General features: G+C 39.4%; 1 protein-coding gene across 2 annotated transcripts in view; it reads left to right on the plus strand.

The window, feature by feature from the left end:
- Nucleotides 1-2639: 2639 nt before the first annotated feature.
- Nucleotides 2640-25093, plus strand: part of TMC1 (transmembrane channel like 1) — a 352389-nt gene continuing 329935 nt past the window's right edge. For both annotated transcript variants that reach the window (XM_045065101.1, XM_045065103.1), the window contains exon 1: nucleotides 2640-2760. The gene's annotated coding sequence lies outside the window, so the exon portion shown is untranslated. The remainder of the gene's footprint in view (nucleotides 2761-25093) is intronic.

Consider the following 25093-nt stretch of genomic DNA (forward strand, 5'->3'; position numbering starts at 1 on the left):
TTAGATACTAGAAATGGTAGAAACTCCAGTATTTTTTATTTTCCCAAAGAAACCTCTTTACCTTTTACCCCTGCTCAATTGTATCATGCCTCTGAGAGGTCACATTGCCACTGTTTTTTCCAGTTTTAATTATGCGTAATAATAAGGAAAATAGTTACTTGTAGGCTGGTTCAAGCTTGTGAAAACTGCACTCACTCTCTGACTGCAAAATGCTGGATGTCAGAGAGAAAAATCAGCCTGGATGCACTTGTAGCTTCTTATCACATAATGCAGCCACAACCTCAGACTAAACGTGCTCTCTTCCTTCCGCTTCCAAGCAGAACCAGACCCAAGTTATGCCACAGAAAATCACTGCTTTCTTATTTTTGAAGTAGGGCAGGAAGAGAATTCACAACTTGGCTTGAGAATGTATCTGTTCTTCTTCATTTTTTTTTTTTTAAGATTATTTATTTATTTGAGAGAGAAAGAGAGAGAGTGGGAGAGAGAGAATGAGAAGGGGTAGGCACAGAGGGAGAGGGAGAAGCAGGCTCCGTGCTAAGCAAGGAGCTTGATGTGGGACTCTATCTCAGGACCCTGGGATCAGAGCCTGAGCCAAAGGCAGATGCTTAAGCAACTGAGCCACCCAGGTGTCCCAAAAATGTATCTGTTTTTTAAGAACTTATTTTCTGGTTCACATTTTTTTTTTTTTTTGAGAGATAGATTTTATTTATTTATTTGAGAAAGAGAGAGAGCGTACATGAATGGGAGTGGAGGGGCAGAGGGAGAGGGAAAAGCAGACTCCCTGCTGACCAGGGAGCCCAACATCAGGCTCAATCCCAGGACCCTGAGATCATGAGCTGAGCCGAAGGCAGACGTTTAACTGGCTGAGCCACCTGCATTCCCCTCTGGTTCACATTTTAAGTAAAAATTTCTAATAGGACACATTTAATTTAGATCTTCTTATTTATTCCTCAGGAGAAAAGGAAGAAAATATACCTAACCAACACTCTTTTTGTTCTGACCAGTTATTTGGTCTAGATTTAGAATCCTTTAGTTAATGGAGACTTTGAAAACCCATTCCTTTATATATTTGAAAACTAGCGGGTTTAGGGGGGAATTGACCCACTAAATTGAGTTTTTTTTTTAAGTGTTTATTTATTTACTTGACAGAGAGAGACACAATGAGAGAGGGAACACAAGCCGGGGGAGAGGCAGGCAGAGGGAGAAGCAGGTGTCCCACAGAACAGGGAGCCTCATGTGGGGCTCAATCCCAGGACCCTGGGATCATGACCTGAGCTGAAGGCAGACGCTTAACGACTGAGCCACCCAGGCACCCCACTAAATTGAATTTTAAGAGGCCCCTGGCCTGTTCTCAAACTTGTACCTTCCTTTAGTTGAGACCTTTGATATTTTAGGTGCTGTCTTTCAGGTTCATAGTCCTCACTATTCGAAACTGACATGCTCACTCATTCATTTCACCATTGTCATTGATTTACTGAGCAGCTACAATTAGTTTGAACATATAAGATTACTATTTTTGTAGATTAAAAAAAAGGACAACTCAGTGTTCAATCTCATAAATATTTATTGAGGACCTACCATGTGAGAAAGCAGTTAAGGTTCAATTGTATAGGGAACCTAATGCAAGAGACTCCGGTAGAATACCAAACAACAGTGTTCAGAGAGTCGCTCTACTGATTTGGTACAATTGTCTATTTGCAAACAATGTTTTATACGGCACTTAATTTTTTGAAGAGTTGCCAGGTTTGCCAATCTTGCAGTTAATTTGCCTGGTCAACGGAATTGAACAAAATTATTCTTAAGTTTTTCTGGTTATAAAGGAAAAAAGGTGTACATAATTATTGAAAACAAATGGTTAAATAATATGAAAGTCTATAAAATAAAAACTGAAAGTTCTTCCCTTACAGCCTGGAGTAAACTGTGCTAACAACTTCTATTTTATTCCAGATCACTCTCTCTCTCTTTCTTTTTTTCTTTCTTTATTTTACATATGAAATGAAATCTGTAGCTTTTTTTTTTATCACTCAGAATGATATCATGACAGTTCTCCATACAGAGCGCTTCACTTCTGAAATCAAGACGAGTCATCATGTCCGCTCAATAATCTTTTTAATAGTCACTTCCCACATTTAATTGCTTTTTAATTGAGTACTTTTCAAAATTCATTTTGATTGTGGTGATTGCCCAAAAACATTCAAAGAAGGCTTATAGTCTGCAAACACTTTCATTTAAAGCCATCTTTTAAAGGAACATAAGGTACATGCAGCAACCACATGATTTTAGCACAGTGGGTTGAAAACAATACAAAAATAGTCATTCAAATGTCTTATCTCTAACCAACTTAGAATCCTCAAAAAAAAAAAAAAAGGAAAGAAAAGAAAAAGAAAGAAAGAAAGAAAAAAAAAGCAACAACAACAACACCCAAAACCCAAAACCAAACTAGGCTTCCTTGGGAGGGGTCGGGGTAGGGAGCGTGGAGTGGGGGTGGGAGGGGGGAGGGGAGATGTGCCGGGGAAGACATCAAATGATGTTGGTGTTTTCATTTTTCTTTGATTGAGATATAGCTGATATATAACATTATATTAATTGCTAGTGTGCAACATAATGATTTGGTATTTGTATTGTCTCATCTTAATTTTAGAAATGAAGACAATGAACTTTGAATTTCTACATGGAAGTTCACAGTCTCCAAATTTTTCTTAAACCTCTGCCATCTTACACCACTTACTTGCCGATGAACGTGGGAGACCAAATGAGAAGGTAGTGTACAAATGTTAACAGAATATATCTGAAATGATGTGTTATGCTTAATTTAACCACCCTTTCTCCCTCTGGATATAGTTGTAGTTGAATATAACACACATATATGGAATAGAATCATATTTTCTGCTAGTAAAAGTTCTGGCTCCTGGGGCAGGCATAAATATGTCAGCATTTTAATAGGTTTCTACAAAAAACATTGATTTCCAGGGGTTCCACCAGCTAACCCGCTGGAGAATATTGGCATAGTTGGAAGGATTTTGTGCCACAGTCAAAAGCTTTCGTGTTTCCTCTGAAATGAAGAAAGAGATTGGACTGGGTGATCCTGAAGGGTTCTTTTCAAGAACATTTAGTTCTTGGGCTTATTTGCAAAGCTTTCAGTATCCCATACCCCAGAGACGGAAAGAGCAAAATCTACCCTACAAATACCAGTTTACTGAGATACCCAAGTACTGATGCCATTGCTAGTAAGGTGCTTTTTTGGGCATGGGGGACATATCTATTTTGCATCTTCCAAACTACAGATGTATTCCTACTTAAGGAAAAAAAATAGTGTGCACTTGGTCTTTTCAACTTACTACAAAAACATTTACTCCTTTATTTCTTTTATATTGCAAGCTCTACTAGTGAACCTAAAATGTTATGGAATTTGATTTAGTGAAACAGTAACACAGATAAAGAGCTATGTATTTTGTACCAGATTTGCACCAAATCATGCATCTGTACCAAAAAATACAAATTATGAATACTATCTGCCTAGAGAAAGGCAGGCTTTGTTTTCTTGGGGCATGAAACATGAACATGAAAGTCTCAGGAAAATACAGGGTTTTGTTCTTTCTCTACCTCCACAGTGTATTTTAAAAGCTGAAGTATAAATCATTCAGGGCAGATCGATATGTGTGGAAATCTTAATTTTTTATTCATTGAAAATGATCAATGAAAATGCTTTAAAGTTACCTAAGACAAAATGATTTTTTTAAAATGCATAATTTCTTTGGTAGTATAATATTAGGAGATGACTGTAGCCCTATTCTGTTTTCCTCTCTTTTGGCTTTTTTTTTTTCCTTTTTTCTTTACTGTGGCTGGGAGAAGGAGAAGTTAAGAAATTGTTACTCTTAATATTGCTAGAGTGGTCAAGTGTTGTCCTGTTTTGCAGATAGAAATCTGAGTGGAAGACTCTAGGTGCTCAGCTTGAATTACTCTTAAGTCATTTTATACCGATGAGTGATTTTTATATGGGAGGGCCTCAGACTGCATTATGTCTGCATTTCTACCTCTGGAAAATATTTAGATGATTGCCTGAAATGGTTTAAAAAAAAAAAAAGGGTCTTTTATTTGTAGATCTGGAAAAATTAAACCAAGACAGGATGATCAGACTATTTCTTTATAAAAGGTACAAGGCACATTCCTTTATTATTAGCATATAGCATTTCTTTGCAAAAAGAATGCCTGTATTTATTGTAGAAAAATCCCAAACCACAAAATAACCCATAACCAATGGCTAGAGGCACTGGGAAAGATTACCATAATAACATTTTAGAATCTAGCCTTCCAGTCCTCTGAGTGTAAGTGAATGTAAGCAGCAGAATGTTTAGAAAGTCAACTAGTGAAGAACCTCCTCTCCTGGGAGGGTTCATTACCTTTAAGACCTGAAAAGAGAAGTTGCCAGGTCTGAGCTACCTGTGGGCAATCCCTAAACCCATCTATCGTGCTTAGAGGATTAGTTCATTTTGGGCCTCCCAAAGGTAAAATCAACTGTTCCTTATTGGAGAGAGTAAAAGGAAGAGTAGCTGAGCCCTAAAGCAGAAAGAAGAGACCGGGAAGTGGCTGTGTGCCCAAGGAAATCAGAAGAGCTCGGGGTCTGATCATCAGGAAGACTGAATTTAAATACTGAGCACTGTGTGACCCTGGTTGCATTGGCAACCTCTCTGGGCACTGGTTTTCCCATTTATGAAATGAAGGGATAGCAGATAAGGGAGAATGGAATGTGGGAGAGAGACAATAGAAATATCTTAGGCAGGGGCGCCTGGGTGGCTCAGTTGGTAAAGCAGCTGACTCTTGACTTTGGCTCAGGTCATGATCTCAGGGTCAGGAAATTAAGCCCAGTCTCAGGCTCCACACTCAGCAGGGAGTCTTCTTGGAGATTCTCCCTCTCCCTCTATCTCTACCCCCATTCCCCTCATGCACACGCACTTTCTCCGTCAAGTAAATAAATAAATCTTTTTAAAAATTAAGGCGTACTTCCTAGTTAATTGGAAAGATGGGCCTGAGAGAGAACTATATTTCTAAATTGAGTGGTGGTGAGTAAGTGGGAAGAGATGAGGAAGGAGAATATCTTAATAGAAGGTTTGGATAAGATTTGGATCTCATTTAATTTCTTCATTCAAGATCTAGATCAGTGCTGTCCAATATGGTGGTCTCTAGACACGTGCAATGACTGAACACACAAAACATGACTAGTCTGAGCTGAGATGGGCCGTTAAGTGTAAAAGACATGCTGGACTTTGAAAATTTAGTACCAAAATTGTAAAATATACCCTTAACAATTTTAAAATATTGATCCAGTGTTGAAATGATAGTATTTTATCTGTATCATATTAAATAAAATATACTAAAAAATTTATTTTACCTGTTTCTTTAAAAAATTTTTTTTAATGTGGCAACTGGGAAGTTTTAAATTATATGGGGCTTGTATTCTATTTCTATTGGACAGTGCTCATCAAAGATGTTAAGCTAATGGAATGTACTTTGGGAAAATGTGTGATCGCTAACCTGTACGTGGATATAGGAGATGTTACAGTTTTAAGAACAGTCTATGAACTAAGAACAGGAATGAGTGTCATTAGAAACCTAGATATTTTGGGATGCCTGGGTGGCTAGTTGTTTAAGGGGTTGCCTTTGGTTCAGGTCATGATCCCGATTAAGTCCTGAATCCGGGTCCTTGCTCCCCAGGGAGGCTGCTTCTCTCTCTGCCTGCTCTGCCTGCTGCTTCCCCAGCTAGTGCTCTGACAAATAAATAAATAAATAAAATCTTAAAAAAAAGAAAAAGAAAAAGAAAAGATACTTTACAGATAAGAGAAAAGCAGGAGAATGGGAATAAGTAAAACACTTGAAGGGGAATCATGATAACAGGTTTCCAACTCTGTTTGAATGTAAACTCCTGCATAACAAAAAGCATTTGGAGGTAATCTGCAGGGAAACTTGCTGGAACCACACCCCTTTTGTAGTGACTGTTTACAGGTTTCCAACTCTGTTTGAATGTAAACTCCTGCATAACAAAAAGCATTTGGAGGTAATCTGCAGGGAAACTTGCTGGAACCACACCCCTTTTGTAGTGACTGTTTTATCTGTGCCTTTTATTGACTCTCTGAAATAGAGTTAGGCAAGAGGATGGGTGTGAGAGGGGAAGAAATGGGAACTGGTTTACAAAGCGGGTTTATAGATTCATAGGCTGAGCTCACACCGGGGAAAGGAGTTAGTATGTGTCAATAAGTGATTACAACTTCTCTGACAAGCTGAAGGCATTTGTTAAATCACAACTCATATTCCTGGAAAATGTTCTTTACTTTGTACAGATGAATCATTTACTTCCAGAAAATAGTACACTTACAGTACATGCCCTCAGTTCAGTCCTACTAAATTAATTGAGGTAGTCAAGTAGGGTCAGATTTCATGATAACATGACACCCTAAAAGGACACCAAAAATGTCCTAAACACCATATCCAATGGCTTGTGGAGTCTTCGTAAATTGCAGAGCTCCACCTGACAAATAACCTTCCCTTTGACATTTTCTTCTCTATCCCTCCTGGGTGTGATATCAGAGTCTGGTCATGGTTCTGACTGGTCCGGCAGGGAGGGAACTCAGAGTCAGTTGAAGAGCCAAGGTTCAAGTGCATAGTAGGTTCTCAATAAGTGAGAGCTATTGTGTCTTTTTCCTGAATATTTTCCTTTACCCAAAACCTAAATTAAAGCTTTCTTCTCTCCATGTGCCGTAGGATCACATCTACTGTTTTAGTGATAGAAAACCACGAATGCCACACCTGAACTCCTCTTCGGAGGTACAGTGTAATCACTGTGGACATTCTCCTGGCCTGGGATTCTGGATAACATACAGATATTTCTTCATCCCATATCTTCCTCTGAGGCCTCATGTCCTCTCTCCATTTTTGCCAGGCCAGCTTCACAGATGTGTGCCTGGGCCTTCATACCAGCTGTCCTCATAGCCTTTGCCCACCCCAGCACTCTGGGAACACTCAGAGGCCACGACGCTAACAAATCCCAACTCTGGCTTAGTTTGGATTTGTGTGGGAATTCGGGGAGACCACGAAAGTTTGATGACCAGATAAAGATAACTTTCCTTTTTTTTTTTCAGTGATTGCTTTACTGGGCCGCCTGGATGGTGTGGTAGGTTAAGTCAGACTCTTGGTTTCTGCTCAGGTGGTGATGTCAGGGTCATGAGATCGAGCCCAGAGTTGGGCTCCGCACTCATCATGGAGTCTGGTCGAGACTCTCTCTCTTCCTCTGTCCCTTCCTTACATTCTCTCTCTCTGTCACTGTCTCTAAAATAAATAAATAAATCTTAAAAATAAATTAATAAATAAAGACTACTCTACTGAGCCATGATTGACCTACAAAGCTGCACATATTTGTTGTACACAACTTTCTGTACTCAACAACAAAACGAGAGGTTATGTTGACAGTCTTTAGCTTTGGGTCTTTTTGGAGGTCATGTCACCTCCATGACTCAGTTCCTTCATCTGTAGGATGAGTGATCTGGACTTGATCTCTAAACTTTCCAGCACTTAGGTACTGAGCTTCTAGAATGCAATAGGCATGGAGAGGAAAGCATGGGCTCATAACATTTTTCTAAGTTTTCAGGTGGAACAGTGTTGCTTGAAGCAGTATAGTGGGAATGGATTAGCTTTCTCAGAAAGTTCACATTAAGGGTAAATTTCAATACTTGTAATAAATTGATACCAGGTGAGCAAAAGCTTGCCATCCCTGACATTTCTGTGTATTTGTTCCGATTTTTGCTACTGAACTGATTCTTTATCATAAATCATGTCATTTATTAATCATAAAAATCTTGCTGATTTTAAATTTTATCTATTAACCAAAAAAGCTTTATCTGCTTGTTAAGAATTAAACAAATCCTTAATATATGCCCATCATAAAAAAAATTCAAACAATGGAGAAAATGAAAAGAATCCAGGAAAAACCAAATGACCCAAATCGTGATCCTCCAGAAATAATACGTTTTAGAATTTTGTTTTGTTTAGGATCCTACTGTGTTTGACCTTCCCTAAATGAGACCAAACTATAAATGCTCTTTTGTAACCTGCTCTAAAAAAATCTTAAATATATTGTATATCTTTGTTCAATAATGATCTAGAATAATCTTTTGTAATGGCCATATTCCATTGTATTGCTATATTATAATACATTATTTATTCCTTTCATGATGGACATTTAAGCTATCTTTAATTTCCTACTATTATAGACAGCACTGTGATGAATGTCAAGCCATACCTAATCTTACAAACATATTCAAACACACTCAGATGCAGAGAACAGACTCATTTTTTTAAAACAGGTAATTAGGAGGCAGCCTGTAAATACAATTTGATAATCAGCTTGTCACTGCAATGCCACAATTCCTGATTTACAAAAGATTAATGCATTGTAACCATTATTTTCCTGAAGGGTGGAAACTTACCCTTAATCACTTGATCTAAAAATTCATTTCATGCTATTAAAGAGCGGAAGGTAATCTAGTATCCTTTCCCCAGCTGAAGTGATTGTAGTTATTTCTAATTAAACCATCCCTGATGCACATGATAAAACATGTCCTAGCTTCTCATTTAATTCATTTGAAGGTTCACAGTCATTCATGTTAAAAGCTCTTTGTTTTACTTAAGTCAAAAATACCTTTGACTTGGGCTGACACCATCTCTTCTTGATAATCATTGAAGGGCATGGGTTGGATGAGTAAAACAAAAGCCAACCATTCCTACAAATTGAGAATTTTTAACTTAAAAAAAAAAAACCTGACATGTCAAGCAGATTAAAGCAGTGTGTATGAAATCATTTAAAAAGAGAGACCATTTCCTCTTTTTGAGACCATTTCCTCTTCAACCCTGTACCTCATCCAGTGTATGGGACATAAAGTGCACTTATTTGTTGCTGAAGAAATGAATGTTTGAACGAATGAAGCCAATTGTGGTTTGTAACTTAAATATTGGCAAATATCTGAACTGGTAGAGCTGCTTATATCTATAATTAGAATAATTCATATGAATTACCATACAATTGTGTTTTCTGTACTTATGCATGGGGCGAATGTTTTCCACTAAACATAACTCACTGGTTTTATCATTCTCAGGATCTGTGGTTTATGGAAAGCATGAGCAAGCTGTGTTCTCTAGGCCAAACCTAGTCTGCTGCCTGCATTAGTAGAGCCCATGAGATGAGAATGACTTTAAAAGCATTTTAAAATGGTTTAAGACAACCATAGGAAGAATGATGCTCTATGACAAGTGAAAATCACCTAAGATTTGAATTTCATCAAAAGAAAATTTCACCATGACATTTTGTAATGTATCATGGTTACTTTTGTGCTACCTATAAAGGTGAGTGGTCCATAAAGCCTAAAATAATTACTATTTGGCCCTGGACCAAAAATTTTGCTACTCCTAGTTTAGGTTAGTCTTAGGTTGGGCTGCTGCAAGAGAATATCATAAACCGGGTGGCTTATACCAACAGACATTGATTTTGCACAGTTCTGGAGGCTGGGATGTTCAGGAGACCTAGTTTGAAACTGCATGGGCAGTTTCAATGTTTGGCGAGGGTGGGCTTTCTGGTTTGTAGATGGCTGTCTTGTCTCTTTGTCCTCACAAGGCAGAAGGGTGGAGGGAACATTCTGGAAGCTTTTTTATAAGGGCACTGATCCCACTCATGAGTGCTCCACTCTCAGGACCTGATCGGCTCCCCCAAACCCCACCTTCTAACACTGGAAGTTAGGACTTCATCATATGAAGCTTGGGACACAGGAACATTCAGTATAGAGCAAGGTCCAAAACTATTTCTTGGGTGTGGAGGAGGGTATTGCTCATCTAGAAGCAAGAATTCTTTTGGGTGACTAGCCTTATGGAATGTTAGGGCAGTGTACTAAAATGACAGGTAACTAGGCAAAGACAAGTCATGAGGCAGTATGCCTTATTTGGTCAACAATTTGAAAATAACGGTGGTAGCATGTTTTTTTTTCTCTTTAACCCTCTGTAATTGAGGAGGCCAATCTTATGCAGTGTAAAATGTTATTTGAGAATACATCAACACACCAGAGTTTCTTAATGTCAGGATTGCTTAAAACCACCTTAGATAGGGCCTAATGGTTCGCTTGTGACTCTTCTGGCCTTGTCTGCCTCCCTGGTCTTACAGGCTAGGGACACTAATAGTTCTTCAAATAGCCTGAGGCACGATTTTAACATTTGTACTCTCTTGAGCTATTGTGGAATATCAAAGGGGTTTAATCTGTACTCTAATGTAGGAAATTATTGAATTCTTCTACGTGTTTTAGGTTTGAGATTTTATTTTTATTACTTTCTTTTTCTTCTATAGCCAAAACACACATTTGTACCAGGCTCCTGAGTGAAACCAAGGATTGCACTAGGAAGTGAATAGTTCAATTATTGTTATTGGTGTAACTCTGATTATAAAAGAAAGAGAGGGATGCCTGGGTGGCTCAGTCAATTAAGCCACTGCCTTTGGCTCAGGTCATGATCCCAGGGTCCTGGGTTCGAGTCCTACATTGGGCTCCCTGCACAGCAGGGAGCCTGTTCACCCTCTGCCTGCTGCTCCCCCTGCTTGTGCTCGCTGGCTCTTTCTCTCTCTCTGACAAATAAATAAATACAATCTTTAAAAAAAATTTTTTTTAAATAAAAGAGAAATTATCTTATATTCACATATATCCTCTATCCTTGGGTTTCCTTCACTCATTTTTAATACAATATCAAGTTCCTCTCAACTTTAACATGGATCATTTTTTTTTTAGAGAAACAACTAGTAAACTGATCCATGTATCTGTGTATCTATGTATGCGTCTATGTGTGTATGTAGGTATGCAGGTATCTATTATCTATCCATGATCTAGCTCTTTATTTTAAGGAATTGACTTACGAGTTTGTGGGGGCTGGCAAGGCTAGAAGTCCAGTAGAATTTGGTGTTAGAGTCTTTAATCTGAAGGGAGTCTGGAGACAGAATTCTCTTTTTCTTGGGGGACCTCAGTCCTTGCTTTTAAGGCCTTCAAGTCTTACCTACATTAGGGAAATAATTTGCTTTACTCAAAGTCTATTGATTTAAACAAGCATCTAAAAAAATACCTTCACCTCAACATCTAGTCTGGTGTTTGACCAAAGAACTAGGTACTGTAACAGCCAAACTGACATGTAAAATTAACCATTACAAATATGTAAATGAAATAAATGCAAATAGATGTGTTATGCAAATATATATAAATAAGTATAAGTACATATGATACATATGTATCTTTGATTAATTATGCCAATTTAAGTTTTAAATTTAAAGGCAGCTTGACTTTAAAATCCTGAGAGTGTATAGCACTCTTGTGATACTGAATCTTGACTCCTTAGGTTCTTTTCCAGTTTGGGTTTATTTACTTGTCCAGATTCTATAAATTTATGGTTGATATGGTAGTGTGGTGGACAGAATAATGATCCCTAAAGATGTCCACATTCTAATCCTGGAACCTGTGAATATGTTACCATCCAGGGAAAGAGAGAGTTGAGGTCACAGATGAAATTCAGGTTGTTCGTCAGCTGACTGTAGAATAAGGAGATCATCTAGATTGTCTCAGTGAGTCCATTGTAATCACAAGCCCTTAAATGTGGGAGAGAGAAGCAGAAGAGGATGTCAGAGTGATAGGGTATACTGTGGACTGAAGCGAGTGCCCCCAAATTTATATGTTGGAACTCTACCCCACCCAGTGTGGTTGCATTTGGAGATGGGACCTTTGGGAGGTAAGTAGGGTTAGAGTTCAGGAGGGTAGGGCCCTCATGATGGAATTAGTGTCCTTATGAGAAAAGACACCAGGGAGCTTGGTTTCTCTCTTTCCGCCATGAATGGACACATCGAGAAGGTGGTTATCTCCAAGCCAGGAAAAGAGCCCTCACCCATCCCTGCTGGTACTCTGATCTGGAATTTCCAATCTCCAGAACTGTGAACAAGTACACATATATTATTAAGACACTCAGTGTAGTATTTCACTGTAGCACCTGAACTGACCAAGATGGGATGTGAGAAGAACTTGACCTGTTGTTGTTGCCTTTGAAGACAAAAGAAGGGGACCATGAGCTTAAAAAAAAAAATCAGGCAGTTCTGGAAGCTGGAAAAGTCAAGGAGCAGATTTTCCCCAGATCCTCCAGAAAGGAACTCAGCCCACTAACCCCTTCATCTTCACCCTGAAAGACCCATTTCTGACTTCTGACCTAAAGACCTATACAATACTAGATTTGTGTTGTTTTAAGCCACTAAATTTGTAGTAATTTGATATAGCAGCCATAGAAAACTAATGTTGATACTAAGGATCTGATAGGCAGGGTTGAGTACTTAATATTTCAACAAATTCAAGTATATCAAAGTTCAGGCCATTGTTGGGGTGCCTGGGTGACTCAGTCAGTTAAGTGTCTGCCTTTGGCTCAGGTCATGATCCTGAGTCCTGGGATTGAGCCCCACATTGGGTTCCCTGCTCAGCAGGGAGTCTGCTTCTTTCTCTCCTTTTGCAGCTCCCCCTGATTGTGCACTGTCTCTGTCAAATAAATACAATCTTAAAAAAAAAAAAAAAATCAGGCCATAGTTACTAGAACTAGAGGTAAAGATCCTTTAGGAATTTTGCAAGCAGAGCACCTGGGTGGTTCAGTCCGTTAAGTATATGCCTTTGGCTCTGGTCATGGTTGCAGGGTCCTGGGATCGAGTCCTACATCAACTTCCCTGCTCAGTGGGGAGTCTGCTTCTCCCTCTGCCCCTACCCACTGCTCCTGATCTCTCTCTCTTCCACTTTTTATCAAATAAATACATAAAATCTTAAAAAAACACAAAAACAAACCAGAATTTTGCAAGCAGATGTCTTGTCAAAAGCACTAAAGACTCCCATGATTTTGTTCTGTTGTTCAGGACATGTATTTTAAATGTCATTAAGGGAATCTTATTGAGACTTTTATTTTAGTATTATCAAATAACTTACAAAGATAAGATCAGGAGTTTATTTGCAACTAATTTCCACCTGCAGATTTCAGAGCAATATATTGACTGCTGTGATCCTGATATAATTAATTTTTGAGAAGTTCTACCTTTGCCATAGTTTCTAAAAACAGAAAGGAAATAATTGTATACAGCTCAGTTATTTGGTAACATTGTAATAACCAAGCTTACTTTATGCTAAGGTTACGTTATTTCACTTAATTCTTCTAATCGCTCTGTGAAATAGGGATTCTGAAATCCACAGTGTCCACAGTGTCCAAAGTGCCACAGGGTATGGTGGCATCTGAACACAGGCAATCAGAGTCCTCAAGCTGTGATTTAAACCATTTTGCACAGTTACAGGGACTGTAACTATACCCTACACTTAATTGTAGCCTTAGTATCTAGTACAGTAAAAAGTAAATAGGATTTTAAAACAGGTAAGATGGGATTCTCAGCAGGATTCTAAAATTGATCTATCTATCATCTTTTTTATCTATCGATCAGTCTTTTTTAGTTTGAGTTGGAGAAGAAGATTCTGAAATCAGATAGGCTGGGATTAGAAATCATAAAGGAAGGAGACAGAGGCCTTGCTTTCCTTCTGTAATATATCTTGCTTTTTCCCAGGGGAACCTTAAGAAAATGGGTTTTATTCACTGGTTTAAGGCATGCTTTTATTATTTACCTCCCCTCCTCCTGCTGTCCACGATGAAGAAACTGTGGTTAGTCACCACAGTGACCTTTGCCCCACCCTGGAAGGAGCATGCAGTATAAGGACAAATTCTCTGAAACCGGATTGAGAAGACTTGTGTTCAAATCCTGGCATGGACATACAATTTAATCTCTTCGCTCTCAGTTTTCTTGGCTACTTATACTCCACTTTTCTGGATGGTTTTAAGTATTAAATAACATAGTTAAGCATTTAGCACAGAGTAGGTATTCAATAAACTTAGGAGAATGGTTTTTTGCCCTTCCTCTCTTCCGGCTCTTCTAGAGCCTCTCACCTCTTTCCCTGTGTTGGAGACCTAGAGCCGCCACATCCTAGTTTTGTGGTCTAAGGCAAGTTCATTAATCTCTGTGACCTGTTAATTTCTTTTATCTATAAAATGAGGAACAAAAATATTGGCTCTGGCAGCCTAGAGCAGCTTTTCACCCCTTTCTTTCTTTCTTCCTTCCTTTCTTCCACTTTCCTTTTTCAAATCAGAAGGAAGGACATCTACGGACTCCTTGACTAAGTCACTCTTCAGCTATGAATGAGAATGCTAATAAACAACTTGGAAGTTGTTATAAAATTAATAGCAAAACACTGTACATACGTTGCCATGGGGCATATAAGATTCCTAGATTTAAATTTCTTCTTGTCTTGCTCCTGATTAAAACCTATGAGTGGCTTCCCATTGACCTTAGAATGAACTCTAAATTCCTTAGCAAGCCTTCACGTAAGTTCCACCTATGTCTTCAGGGTCCTCCGAAAAACCTCTTTCTCTACCATTGTTCTTCTTAGTATTTCATATATATACACCGCATTTCTTTCTATGCAACGGTCTTGGCTTGTGCTATCAACCTTTCTTTCCTTTCCCACTTCTCCTGTCTTGACAATTTCTCCAGTCTTCAAATTTCATCTTAAAAGCCACTTCCTTTAGAGAAAGGCCTCTGTCCTTCTGATCATTCTCCATCCAACTAGATCAGTTACCATCTCATCTGCACTTGATAGTTGTCCATTACTTTTTTCTTCATAGCATTTGAGTCCATTTCAATTAAATCCTCTTTTGTATAATTATATGTTTGATTTTTATTCCCTTGAAAGGCGTAAGACTTGTTCACCCACACACAGGCTTGGAACATATGATTTACTCAGTACATAGGGATTGAATGAACACCAAAGATGTTTTTATGGGTGATAAAGCTAAGACATGGAGAGGTTAGCTAATACATTGGGGCTCAAACAGATGACCAAGGGCAAAGGCAGCCCTTGGATCTAAGTTTATTTGATGCCAAGGTTCCTGCTTCAGTATCTCCCTTTTTGTTTCTGAGTAGAATTGATTTGTTTGAAAAGTCTAATAAAATGATAATTGAGACAAATGACATCTTTAAGCATTATCAAAAAGTGATTCCTGCCTATATCCTCTTATGAAACTGCCCCAACAAAGAGACTATATTAAAAAAAAAAAATTTAGAAGTTTACCAATATAGTGATGGTTCATAAACTGTTATCAGAGGAATATGGACAAAAGAAAAGAGAAAAAAATCCTGTCTAATAAAATTGCCTAATAAAATTGAGGAGATCCATAACAGTTACTTCTGTTGTGGGAGTAGATAAATGGGATCATTAAATAATTCCCTGATTATAAAACCAATATTGTAGTCAGCTATGGCTTCAAAGACTTGTTCTTAAAAATTCTGTAGTAAGAATTCTGTATGGAGAATATTGCATTAGAATACGCATAATAAATCATCCTGGGAAATCAGTGGTGTCCTCTCCACCCGGATCCAGCTTCCAAGTTTCAGTTCTTACCTCATCAATTGTGATTGTGATCAAGGGTGATTACATTCATTTGTCATTTGGGCTGCCATAAACAAGTGTCACAGACTGGATGACTTAAATAAAATAAATTTATTTTATCATGGTCCTAGAGGCTAGAAGACTGAGATCAAGGTGTTAGCAGGATTACACTTTTCTGAGACCTCGGCCCTTGGCTTGTAGATAACCATCTTTTCCCTGTATCTTCATATGGTCTTTCCTGTGTGTGTGAGCGTGTGTGTGTGTGTGTGTGTGTGTGTCTTACTCTTTTTTTTTTTTTTAATAATGACACCAGTCATACTGGAGTAGGACCTACTTACATGACCTCATTTTGCTTTAATTACCTTTTAAATTATAATTTAATAATAATTAAATAATTTAATATCTCCCCAAATAGTCACATTCTGAGATACTGGGAGTTAAGGCTTCAACATATGAATTTTGGGGGAAAAAAATCCAGCCCATAATAGTGATTTTCAGAATACTTAATCCATGGGGCACAGGTACAGACCTATTGGAAGAGCTGCTGGGCATAGTTTGGGCAAGGTACTGAGGGCCCTCTGCTGTACTTTAGTTGCAGGAATGTAAGACATGAGGGGACGTGATCCACTGTGGAAAGAGACCTGAGAGATTAGGAGTAGTGGCTATTTAACAACCAGCAGACACATATGTCAATGTTTTAACACCAAATATGGCATTTTGGGACCAACCAGCTCAATGTCTGTCTTGGACACATAAGAGGCATTTCACCATCCATTTTGAGTGCATTAATTATAGTCTTACTTTCTTGGAATCATTGCTAAAGTTGAGCCTCTACATTAGGCAGGATGGGGAAGAGATCCCAGATGTGTGATACACTCCAGTTATGAGCAGGAAGAGTGTGGGGGCTTCTCTTCAACTTACCAGGGTTTTAATTATGTTCTTTTACATAATACTAGGTGGTAGATGGGTAGGGCTGGGAGAAATGGTCATTGAAAGGCAGTGAGCAGGGGAGTGACCTCAATGGAGCTTACAGAAAACTGGGGATGTGTGGACAAGGTGGGAGAGGCAGGAGACTGGGACCCAGTTCACCAGTTAAGATGCTCTAACACGGACCCAGGCATGGGTGGATAAAGGCCTTAATTAGAGAGGGTGCAGTGGGAATGGAAAAAAAGATGGGTTGGAGAGAGGGAGAATGTGGAGAGTTTGTGAGAAGTGTAAGTCATTCCAGTGCCCACTTTCAGCTCTCCTGGTAGAGGGAAGAGCTTCCCACTGCTGGTTCTCAGGTAGTCCCAGCAGCCACAACTACCAATACTGTACTTTTCCTTGTCTCAGTTTAATGAGGAGAGGCTGATGTCAAGGCTTGTTTGGCCTTTCCAAGGCCCAGCAAGGGAGAAGATGCTTCATAGAGAGCCTTGAAAGTGACAGAAGCACGAAAGAGACTTCTTTCTTATGTTAGTTGTTTTTAGACAAGATTGGACGTGTTCAGGGTGATGTGACCCTAGACTGTTAGTTGCTTTCAAGTCTGAGAGTTATAAATGGGTTTAGGAAGTTAAGGCTGGTGCCACAGGGGGAGATGGTCAAATTCTGAACTAGGCAGAGGCTCTGGGTGAGCATCTGTAGGCCGATAAGGTCCATATGGACAAACATTAAAAAAAATTGTTATCTAGTGTCACATGCATCAAAATGAAGTAAATTAAAGTAAATGAAAGGAAAATTGTTATCTAGTGTCATATGCATCAGAATGAAGTACATTGTACAAGCAATACGTAGACATGGCAAAATCTTGAAGGTGGAATGCAAATCGCTGACGTCTGGGAAACACTGGTGTGGAGGAATGACTATCGAATAAATTTGGACGGGACTTGGAGTCGGGAAATCTGGATTCAGATCATGACCATGCCCTTTACCAATGGTAAGTGTTTGCCTCCGTGGCAAAAAGGGAAAAACGTTCCCAAATCAGCTTATCTCCTAGTCTTGCCGGGAGTCCTCATTGACTCTTACTTGTTTATTCATTCAACAAACTTGATCAGATCTGTACTCCATGGAGGTGAAGAAAAAAAACAACACTGTGTGGTTAAAATCAGTTACTGCTAGAGGGAGAAATAAGCTTTTAAATTTTTTGCATGGTGATCTGGCGTTTAAATTTAAACTCTCAAGGGCAGCCCTCTTTCATCTCAAAAGGTCACTAGATTAGGTTTAAAATGAGAGGGGCGCCAACGTGGCTCAGTCCGTTAAGCATTTGTCTTCAGCTTGGGTCATGGTCCCAGGGTCCCGGGGTGGAGCCCCACACTGGGCTCGCTGCTCAGTGTGGAGTCTGCTTCTCTTCCTTCCTTCCTGCTCACTTATGCTCTTTCTCTCTCTCTCTCTGTCTCTCTCAAATAAGTAAATAAAATACTTTAAAAAATTAAAGTGAGTTATTTCCTTTCTCCACAAATATGACAATAAAGTAAGTGTTAGTGGATGAGAACATTAAAATCAGAAACAGAAGTTACCAGTTTTCATTTAGCAACTTGAACACATAAAAAATCCACCTTTAACCCGCTCTTACTGTTTATACAGTGCTGGGAATACACGTGACACCTTGCAAAGTGAAAGCAGAAATGACAAGGTCCTTTCCCTGAGGAGCTCAGACCTAAACACCGTTGAACAAGTCGATGCAGCACTGTAGTGGAGTGCATAACTGATATGATGGGAGAAGTCAGGCTAGGGCTCTGGGCTGAAGATGTAGAAAAGTCATTCAAAGCCAAGGGGTTTGGGCCTGAGAAAACAGAAAGAAAAGTTGCTCCAGATATTTCAGTGGGTTGAAATAATAAATGTGGGGCAAAAGGACTCACAGAGAAGTGTCAAGTGTGCTCACCAACAAGTGGCCCCAAAAGAATCCACTGAATATAATTTCCTTTATTCCTTGTCATTTGCCAGTAGCTCTTGGAAATGTCTCTTCCTGATCTGCCCCAGTGAATACACTGTTTTGTCTTTGTCTTTGTACAGACAAAGGATGAGATGAGCAGTTGGCTATACTTTCAGGGACATGGGGTCAATTTGACAGTAGAGGCCATAATGAGGTAGGTAGAGTTCAAGTTCATCCCAGTGTTGGCTGTGAATCAACAAGTGTTATAAAAAACAGAAAGTTATCTAAATCCCATGATTGTTCATGACATTGACCATGCAGCCCAGCATGCTAATGGGGCTGTCACCATGGACCCTGTCTACACCACCTTCACTCTGTGTTCACCCTGCTGGGACCAGAGATGGTGGTGAAATCATCATGGCGTCCTTTCTGCTAGGGCTCTGGCTCTTCTAGCTTTCTGCTACTTTGAGTCGTAATAATCACCCTCAAAGTTAATATTTGAGGAGCATCTAGTTTTTGCCAGGCACTGTTTGAAGCACTTTGCGTATAATACTTCCTTGGTCCCTCCTAACGAGTAATAGCAGAAAACTCCACTTTACCGCTGAGGAAGTGGAGACTCAGAAAAGGGAAGTGGTTTCCTCAAGATCACTTAGCTTGTAGGTGGTAGAGGAGGGATTTGAACCCAGGTTTTCTTGCCTTGGCCCTTCTTCTTAACCGCCTCACCACTACCACTTCCCAGCAGGCCTCACTGAAGCTGGGAGAAGGTGAGAGGGTGGGAATCAGGATCATAGAAGGAAGCTCCTAGACTCCTCCCCTCTCAGCCCCCATCTCCAGAAAGAATCCCCTGAATGTCCTCCTGACAAGTTGTTCCTTTGCTTCTCCTCAGATGCTACCAGTGACCTGGAACTTGGTGCCACAGGAGGCATCCTCGTCCAATTTTAGATAGCTCTAATTGTTACCCAGCTATTCCATATTTTGAGTGTAAATAATTTCTCATCCTACCTTCACCTACTTGTCCCAGTTCTGTTTTCTGGAGCTCCACCAAGTAAGAGTGTTCTTTCTTCTGATGGACAAACCCTTAAATATTTGAAGATTTAAGGGATCTGGGAACCATCTCCTGCTTCACCCCAACCCTCTCTTCCTACTTGCAGCATAAATGCAGGATTTTATTCTCTAAATGTGACAGACCTTTGCATTCCTCTGTCTGTGAGTAGCTAATTATTTGTCCTCTTCATCCAGAAGGATTTGGTCATACACATGCAAGTCTAGCTCTGAGTTAGGATTTGTTTGCCTGGAACAGCTGCCACACCTCTTGCATTTTTCATACTTTATTATTCGGCCTCATTCACTCATCACACCGGCTTCTTGCATGGCCCTGGCCAGGCCTTGGTGTTAAATTAAGACAAATCATTGATCCCTTCACAACTTAACAACAATAGGAGAGGAACGCACGATAGTAAAAAACTAGTTCTGTGAAGATGGAGGGCTACCATGTAGAGAAAAAAAGAGGATATGAGTTGATTTGAGATATCAGGAGGAAGGTCCTTGAAAGAGGTAAAAGGGCTCCTGGTGTGGATTGGGTGAGAGTGAAGTGTTGGATACTTGTAAGGACAGATTGGCCGGTGGCAGAATAATAAACAAAAATAACTTTGGCGGTGACTTATGGTATTTCTGGTTCCATTTGAGGAAGGTAAAGATTACAGAGTATATAGGATGACATGATTTTTTTTTTAAACTAGGAATTATAACTGGCTATACAAAATGTGAGTTTGGCGGTTGTCTGTATAATATTACATTTTTGGTAGAAATTTCCAGGGGACCCAAGGACTTCTTTGTTTCAGTGAAACAGTTGAATTTTACAAAGAATATTGCCTTTTCAGGAAAGCTTTGTTACTGGAACTGATACCCTTTGGCTTGAGAACGAGGCTCCTCCCCTTCCACTGGGGAGTCTCTGTTGCGTGTTGGAACGTGAATTGGCCCAGCCTGCGTAGGTCACTAAGCTGTTACATGACTGTGGGGAAGACTTCCTCTTTTGAGACCGTTTCTTCATCTGTGAAGTGAGGGAGGTAGACTAAGGTTCTTTCCAGCTCAGAGGATCCGAAGTTCTTATTTTAATGTAGTGGTTTCCTGATATATAAAGGTCTAGTATGGGCATAAATCACCCATTTCTCCTTGTGACATCCACCGTGTTACTGATTAAATTATCCATGGCAATTTTCATGCCCTTTGCCAGAGGAATTATACATTCATATCCTTGCTGGGCCCCTAGGGTGGACAAAGTATATTTCCCTGCCCCTTGGCTTTAGGTTTGGTCTAGTGCTTTGACTAGTGAATTGTTAGCAGATATGACTAAGCAAAGGTTTGAAATATGCCTGTGTATGTCTTGGGTGCTGGTCCAAGAGGGATGTGGGAAATTGATCCTAGACAGACCAGACAAATGCACAGCTTAGAGCCAGCCCGGCATACATCAGCTGAATCCCTAACAGGTATTAAATGCTTTATGATTTGTTTGTTTGTTTGTTTTGCTGCTGAGATTTTGTAGTTGCTTGTTTTACAGGGTTAATTAATCATGAATGTAAGACATGCTCAACGTGTGACCTGACCTAAATCTCTGTTCTCAAAGGACATCACACACTTGCTCCTTCCAAATCTTGTTGAATGTTGATATTCTTTTATTTATGTGTGTGGTCTATGATTTATTTGTATACATTTTCATCAAGGCCTTAATACCCTTTAGTGGCCAACTTTTTAGGTTGGTTTGGATTTTTGTTTCACAGAGATGTCTGTCATTCCAGATGGTTTTGTCATTCAACCTATTTATTATACTTATGAGGGGAATCCCAAGCCACAGAGTTGAACTGACCCTTATTATTCTCGTCAGCTACCTGAATGCGGGATTGTGATTGAAATACACACAAGGAGTCAGAGCCGTTGAACTGTGGACTCCTTGCTCTCAAGACGGACTCCTCATTCTCATCCACCAACTTCGTCTGAAATGCTTAACTAGCTGGCATTTATTTATTGCTGCCCATCGCGGGGCAGGGGGTGGTTGGGGGGGAAGGACCACAGCACAGAAACAGTGGTGTCAGCAGTCTTTGGGGGCTTAAGGGTCTTGAGAATTAATGGATTCTTTTCTATCATGCTGTGTTCCAAAATTAATCTGGTTTCTGCCTGCCATGAACTGACACAGATTGTTGTTATATGGTTATTTAAGGCACAGAATTTACCCTCCACAATTAGGCTTTCGCCCGCTCTTCCATTATAAGATAAAACAAAGCAATCCCCTGTTTATATCCTCGAAAGCTGCGGGCTGAGATGCCCATTAGCCCTCTCATACTTGCTTTTCTGCCCAATTGCTACTGGCTCTTTTGGAATTTGATGGATTCACACTGTGTCCCCAACACATCATTATGCTTGCTTAAGGAGAAGTGAATTAAATTTAAACACAGTCTCATATAACTTGAAGAACGAAAATTCACGCTGTGGTCATCTCTAGTTCTTTTAGAAGAACTCCGTTGCATCGCATCTGTCATGTTATGTGGTCACGTTCCCTTGTCACTATTCTGCAAGCTTTCCAAGCTCAAACTTAGAGCATTTAGTCTATAAAGTCGTCGTGGTTGAGGTAACCAAAAAATAAATAAATAAATAAAACCCCAAAAGATAAAAATGGGCATGGTAGGGACTTTATGGTAAAACTAATCAAGGAAAAAGCATTTTGGTCAAACATAGGTTTTGAGCTTATGTTTTCTTTGATAAGAAGAAAGAGATTTTTTACTCTGTAGATGGTAGTGATGTTGTCTTTTTCTCAGGTATGACAGGACATTTGTTGTGTACGTAGGGAGTAGCTCCAGATGGAAAGTGGGAGAGAAACGAGGCACTTAGCCCTTTTCAGGGGGTAGAGGAACACTTGTCCAGATCACCTTGGGGTTCACTTACATTGAGTGTGTCTCTTGCAACACTACCTGTTGTTGGAATGACACAGCGAATGTTCTAGTTAAATAGTGTAACAGAAACAGAAAACCTGCCTCGTGGAAATGGGACTATAGCATGGAATCTTCAAAACCTGTTTTACAGTTTATTAGGCACTCTCACATACGTTAGCACATTCATTTCTCAAAATAATCCTATAAGTATAGTTATTATTCTACCCACATATCAAGCATCATGTTCTTGGTTAGCTGTATCTCACGATTAATCTTCACTCCACATCTGTATGTCTTTCTGCTTTCAGATCAGAAGCTACTTAGAGGACAGAGTTTCAGGTTTTAATTTTTTAGACATCCCTGTGCAGGGCCATATCACGTTATGATGATGAAGACGTTCTAGCTCAAAGGTTAAGGGGTTTGCCGAGATCCACAAGTGGTGAATGGCAGACTCAGAGATTCAAATACTTGCTAGTTACCCAGACTGATACTCTTTCCACTACATGATAACCATTTTCCTATGCTACTTGTAAATGCCTGCATTTTTTTTGCATTCTGCCTAGCATTTTATGTTTTTTGTATGTTTTATTATCCTCAGTGATTTATATTATATTCATGTATGTAGCATGTAGCTACCTTAGTAATTTGGCCTGAAGATTTTCCATTTGCCCCTGTGTAGGCACTCCCTCGGTATATAAAGGAAACAAAGGAACCCTTAGGATCTCCCTATCAGGTTGGGGAAAGACAAAGAGTAGAGAAGATTCCTATGTGTGTGATCCTTCAGCTTAAGTGTTCCGAGCATTCTCAATATCACGCAGCTGTAACTGAAACAAGATTCCCTTGTCTTCTCCTTCCAAGTTCCCCCAAAGCAGTGTTTTCAGGTATCACTCTGCCTGTTGTCCCCTGCTCCCAGGCATTGTGTTGTGGGGAGCTGAGTGAAGGAGCCCTTCCAACGTGAAGAGTTTTGCCAATGAAGTTCTTTCCCTAAATTTTGCAAAGAAAAACAATAGGGAAGATTTCCTAATCTGGCTCTTGTTTCTCTCCTAAATGGGGAACTGAATCAGTCTAAGTAGTATATAAAATTAATAACAGTTGGCAGAGTGTCGCCAAGCTTGTGGAGTCTCAGGGACTGGGGGGGGGGGGTTAGTTTTTGCCTTCTGCAGTCATATTTTTCCACAAATATGTCTAAAAAATACCCATGAGCTATTTTTGTTCTCACTCAGCATGGCTTTGGTGTGGGACCTGAGGAAACTGACTTTACTAGGACTGATTTTCCCTATGATGAATGTAGCTATAAATGCTGATAGATCTCAGCTAATGCTGCATTTGAGATCTTGATACCAGAGAGGAATATCTAATTCAAAGTCCATTTACCCTTATTTCAAAAACATTCTTTTAGTGGTTCTTTTAAATAGCAATCTTTCCTAGTATATGTCAGCCTTTGCTGAGAGAGAGAGATGTTATGGAGGAATTATCCATAATTATGTCACTATTTATCTGCCAAGTATCTGTCAACAAGTGAACTTAAGAATTAAGAACCGTTGGCAACAAAAGGTGTTGTGAAAATGTGAAATCATCTATGAAAATGTATTTGTCTACCACAATCTATGATTTAACTTACCAGTATTTGATTTATACCTAACACCTCAAGAATACTTACTTAAATATAAGCTTAATGATAAAGGATTAGACTTTTGGGGTTGGAAGATATTATGCAAAGTCACAGTATGTAAGAATATTTAATATTATGGGAATAAGAATGGAGAATTTTCAGTATGTGCTTCCCAGTCTGTCAATGTCTTATCCGTGGAGGCTGGAGTGTGGTACAGTATTGACGAGCCTGGGCGCTTAGCCAGCTTGGTGAGTTTGTGTTCTGCTTTTTACTCCTCTGAGTAGCTGTGTGAACTTTGGTCAACTTGCTTAACTCCCCTTGCCTCAGTAAAATAGAGATCTCATTAATATCTACCCTTAGAATTATTCTGATGATCTAAAAAAGTAATGCATTTAGAATAGTACCTGGCATAGACTGATAGGCCAATAATTCCAACTATTTTGCATATTTATAGATAATTTAACTAAAAGGGAAATATTTGGTCTCCAAAAGACCAAAGGTCGTTACCTATTTGTTTGCTGAAATATACTAAGAATGGTTCTATCTAGTGTCTCAGAAGGAAGATGGCCCTGCTGACAGCTTGATTTTGGACTTCTGGTCTTTAGAACTGGGAGATAATACCTTTATGTTATTTTAATGTATTCACTTCATGGTGCTTGCTATGGCAGCTCTAGGAAACTAATACACCAGTTACTTGGTTATATAGAAATGCCATAGCAATTGTGTTTGGTTGGATTATTTGCCTTGACACATAAATAATAATAGCAAATCTATATTGGGCTTTGCCTATGTGCCAGGCAATTTGCTAAGAAGTTAATGTCTACGGTCTCATGAAATCCTTACATCGCCTCCATGAGGTGCACATTATATAGGTGAGGAAGCAGAAAGCTTTCAAATTACTTGCTTAAAGCACAGCTAGTTGGTAGCAGAGCTGGGATTCCAGATCTATTTATTCAACTATTAGCCACTAAACTATCCAGCTTCTTAACTATAAAATGACAACAACATTATGTATGTTGTGGTCCTCACAGGGACAGGGATCTTGGTCTCTTTGTGTGTATTCTGTCAGTGTGTATGATTTTTTGTGTGTGTATGTGTACAACAGTGTTAATTCTGATCCTGTTAGTACGGCGCAGACTTGGGATGCCCACTTAGATTTACATTCTTATCCCACGCCTTACCAGCGTCATGG

This window comes from Mustela putorius, unplaced genomic scaffold (assembly GCF_011764305.1).
Source record: "Mustela putorius furo isolate JIRA1106 unplaced genomic scaffold, ASM1176430v1.1 tig00003854_pilon_pilon_pilon, whole genome shotgun sequence".
Taxonomy (NCBI): Eukaryota; Metazoa; Chordata; class Mammalia; order Carnivora; family Mustelidae; genus Mustela; species Mustela putorius.